Here is a 4,858-nt window from a genome sequence, read left to right as displayed (position 1 = left end):
ACCTATCACCACCATCAGACAAATATAATATTCACTGTTTACTGCCTGATCTTCTACTAAAATGTAAATTTCATAAGAGGAGATTATTTTCTTTATTTTATTCATCAATGCACCCTAGTATCTAAATTAGGCTTCCCAGATGGTGTTAGTGGTAAAGAACCCACTTGCCAATGCAGGAGACATTAGAGACACGGGTTTCTTGGGTCAGGAAGATCCCCAGGAGGAGGGCATGGCAAACCACTCCAATATTCTTGCCTGGAGAATCCCCATGGACAGAGGAGCCTGGCAGGCTACAGTCTAAAGGGTCGCAAAAAGTTGGACATGACTGAAGCAACATAGAACACACAGTATCTAAATTAGTCCCCAGTACACAATAAGTGATTAACAGAACTTTATAATTGATTGGCAGAGTGAAGGAGAAAGTGGTACCCTGGACCACTCTTGCAATCCTGGCTCTTGGAAGTGAGCAAGATGATGGTTCAATTCATCGATGCTGGGCATCCAAGAAGAGGGTCTGGTAAGGGGTGTATTAGCTCTCTTTTCCTGCTTAACAAATTACCCTAAAAGATATCAACTTAACATACTAAGCACAGAGTTTCTGAAGATCAGAAATATGGGAGCAGGTCTCCGCAAAATTGCAACCAAGCTACCAGCCAGGGCCACAGTCATCTTAGGGGTCTGTTGTTACTGAAGGATTCATTCCTAGGCTTGCTCGTGTGGTTGTTGCCTGGTCTCGGATCCTCCTTACTGATTGACTGTAGGTGTCCGTCCTTCTCCATAAGACTGCTCCCAACACAGCAGCTGGCTTCCTCTCCTCCCCACTCTGTGCCCCACCCTCCCCATACAGTGAGATAGTTAAAGGAAAGAAAGCACAAGCAAGAGAAAACTTTCAAGATGGAAGTTGCAGAGTTTTTTAACCTAATAGCATAATTGACATACCATCACTTCCTCCAAATTGGTCACATAGACCAACCCTGGTACAATGTGGGAGGGGATCACACAAGCAGTTGACCATCAGGGAGTAAGGATCCTTAGGAAGATGGCCAGGAAAGGGGACAAACTGTGACTTCAATAAAGAACAGGCTGACACTGAAAGGTCTCTAAGATATTTAAGGGGAACATGTCAAGGAAAAGTTGGGGTATCAGTTCAGTTCAGTTCAGTCACTCATTTGTGTCCAGCTCTTTGTGACCCCATGAATCACAGCATGCCAGGCCTCCCTGTCCATCACCAACTCCCGGAGTTCACCCAAACTCATGTCCATCGAGTCGGTGATGTCATCCAGCCATCTCATCCTGTGTTGTTCCCTTCTCTTCCTGCCCCCAATCCCTCCCAGCATCAGACTCTTTTCCAGTGAGTCAACTCTTCACATGAGGTGGTCAAAGTATTGGAGTTTCAGCTTTAGCATCAGTCCTTCCAATGAACACCCAGGACTGATCTCCTTTAGAATGGACTGGTTGGATCTCCTTGCTGTCCAAGGGACTCTCAAGAGTCTTCTCCAGCACCACAGTTCAAAAGCATCAATTCTTCGGTGATCAGCTTTCTTCACAGTCCAACTCTCACATCCATACATGACCACGGGAAAAAACATAGCCTTGACTAGACAGACCTTTGTTGGCAAAGTAATATCTCTGCTTTTTAATATGTTATCTAGGTTGGTCATAACTTTCTTTCCAGGGAATAAGCGTCTTTTAATTTCATGGCTGCAGTCACCATCTGCAGTGATTTTGGAGCCCAGAAAAATAAAGTCTGACACTATTTCCACTGTTTCCCCATCTATTTCCCATGAAGTGATGGGACCAGATGCCATAGGGCAGTTCTAACAAATGAGGACAGGCCAGGAAAACATCCTTATTTAAGTGTGCTTCAGTGATAGTCTATGGGGTCACACAGAGTCGGACACGACTGAAGCGACTTAGCAGCAGCAGTGATAGTTACAGCTCATGATTCAGATTTATTCCATTGGGATTAAAGCTGATCGAAATTCATTTCATTTTATACTACCAATATTATTTCTCTTTTAATTGAAGTATTGTTGATTTGCAATATTGTGTTAACTTCAGGTGTAGAGCAAAGTGATTTAGCTTTACACAAATATGTATCTATGTATCTCCTTTTTCAGATAACATTTCTGATATGTGAATTTTGAAGAATGTATATACTTATTAAAAATAAGGAAAATCTTCTACTCTATAATTAAAGATTAATACAATTATATGTAATTAAGTGAACTATTGATTCACTCTGGTAACAACACTTTACTTGGTGCATTAAGGAACATCTGTAAAGGATAAAATCAGAACACATAAAATTCATTTTCCATTTATCCTGCACCACTGTGAAGTTTGAGATCATCAAGCAAAAACAACCCAACATTCTGCTGTCTGACTCAAATCTCTATTACCTTCCATTTCAGTGAGAAAAAAGAAAGGATAATAATCCTTCCCATCATGCTCTGGATGCCACCTAGTCTGACCTTCTCTGAGAACTTGCTCTTGAAGAATCTTCCCACTACTTACTTCTCACATCACATCCTCTCAAAGGACTCTTCCCCACAATTTATAAATGCCTGCACATGCCCTCTTTTTAAACAAGCTTTCTGTACCTTTCTTACCTTTTTCTTCAAGTGCAGTCTTATCTGCTTCCTTCCTTTTTCTGCCAGACTTTTCAAAAATAAAATATGCTAGCAAATTCCTATATTTTTATTTTCATTTACCATAATCCAAAGTATATTCTCATCTGATGTGCTGACGTCGTTCTCCCAGAGCCATCAGTGACCTCATAGTCATCAAGCCCACTGGTTCTTCCCATTTTCAACTTCCCCTGCAGCACTTGATTGTGTTAACAGCCTTCTTGTATAAAAATCTCCAACTGGTTCACTATAGACTCTTTTGCTTCCATTCCCCCTTTCTCTTTTTTGTGGTTACTCTATCTCCTGACACCAACTTCAATATGAACATCTCTTAAGGATTAATCCATGGATTTCTTCTCTTCTCTCAAACTGTTTTCTCCTTTGTCAGTTTGATCCAGGCTCATGACTTGAAATACCAGCTTGATGTTGATAATTCCTTTTTATCTATGTAGAGCTCTTATTTTTCTCTCAAGGTCAGCACCACATTTTTAACTGAACTAAATACATTTCCTCCTTCATGCGGACACCATCCTCCTGAGTCCTAAGCTGAAAACATTTTCACACCCTTAACAGCTCACTCTCCCTTGGTTGCCCACATGTAATCAATATTCATTCTGCCTTCATAACAGCTCTAACCTCCATTTCATTCTCCACATTCTCACCATCACTAGCTTACTTTAAACTCTTGGGATTTTTCATTTGGAGCACTGGCGAAGTCTCCAAATTGTCTCTATTTTTTTCCCCTTCACATTCTGTTTTATACATCACTCCAGAATCTTCTAATGTCCCTAGAAAGCTTTCAGTGACTGCTTATTACAAAAGGAAATCCAAACCCTTATTCTGATCTTTTATTCTCTCCAATTAACTGATATATACTTAGATGTCACATTTTTTACCAATCTTACAAAAAGGCCCCAGCCTTCTTCTGCTTTTGCTTGAACTCAGTGACTTAAGATTCATTACTAGTAAAGTCACTGTTTGGCCTCAGATTAATGATCAAATTGTTTATCTGTTAAAGAAGATAAATTCATGATACCATGATACTTGTTAAAGAACAGTGAGGCAGAATTTATTTAGGGGAATGAATGAATGTCACTGGTATAGGGACAAGGAGTTTTGCATCAGGGAAGAGAGACTGTACTCAACTCCAAATACAACAGCGAAAAGTGAGGATTAATAGCCAGGAATATAAGGGAGCAGGATGAGGGTCAGGGGATGGGAAATTATTAAGGGGAAATATAGGGGCAGGTGGATTCTGGCTCAACTAACCTAGCAGGATTCTTGTTAAAGGCAGGCCATGGTGATCACACATCACTTGGAGATGTTAGAGGATGGGGAGCTTAAATGGATATTGAGAGTGATTGTATATCAAGGGAGAGGCTTCCCTGGTGGTTCAGAGGTAAAGAATCTGCCTGAAGGCTTACAGACTCCGCCACCCCTGAGCCTCCATGCTGTCCATGGTCAAGGTCAACCCCACAGTCAATCCCACCATGTTCTTCAACATTGTTGTCAATGGTGAGCCCTTGGGCCTCATCTCCTTCAAGCTGTTTGCAGACAAATTTACAAAGACAGCAGAATATTTTCCTGCTCTGAGCACTGGGAAGAAAGTATTTGGTTATAGAATCCCCTGCTTTCACAGAATAATTCCAAGATTTATGTGCCAGGGTGGTGACTTCACACCCCATAATGGCACCGGTGGCAAGTCCATCTTTGGCAAGAAATCTGATGATAAGAATTTCATCCCAAAGCATACAGGTCCTGGCATCTTGTCCTTGGCAAACACTGGCCCCAACACAAATGGTTCCGTTTTTCATCTGCACTGCCAAGACTGAGTGGTTGGATGGCAAACATGTGGTGTTTGGAAAGATGAAAGAGGGCATCAATATTGTGGAATCTGTAGAGTACTTTGGGTCCAGTAACGGCAAGACCAACAAGAAGATCGTTGCCCACTGTGGACAAATCTAATAAATTTGACTGGTGCTTTACTTAACCTGATGTGAAGAACTGACTCATTTGAAAAGACCCTGATGCTGGGAAAGATTGAAGGTGGGAGAAGAAGGGGATGACAAAGGATGAGATGGTTGGATAGCATCACCGATTCAATGGATGTGAGTTTGAGTAAACTCCAGGAGTTGGTGATGGACAGGGGCCTGTTATGCTGCAGTCCACGGGGTCGCAAAGAGTCAGACACAACTGAGCGACTGAACTGAACTTACTTAACCACAAGA

The 4,858-nt window shown here is 41.6% G+C and overlaps 1 pseudogene; it reads left to right on the top strand.

Moving 5' to 3' along the window:
• The first annotated feature begins 4,102 nt into the window (after positions 1-4,102).
• On the top strand, positions 4,103-4,595 carry LOC129561280 (peptidyl-prolyl cis-trans isomerase A pseudogene; annotated as a pseudogene).
• Positions 4,596-4,858: the final 263 nt, after the last annotated feature.

The sequence above is a fragment of the Moschus berezovskii genome, chromosome 10 (assembly GCF_049115385.1).
Source record: "Moschus berezovskii isolate FMDL1 chromosome 10, NW_MosBer_1.0, whole genome shotgun sequence".
NCBI classification, from domain to species: domain Eukaryota; kingdom Metazoa; phylum Chordata; class Mammalia; order Artiodactyla; family Moschidae; genus Moschus; species Moschus berezovskii.
The sequence above is the reverse complement of the archived record's forward strand: the minus strand, read 5'-3'. Positions and strand labels throughout refer to the sequence as shown.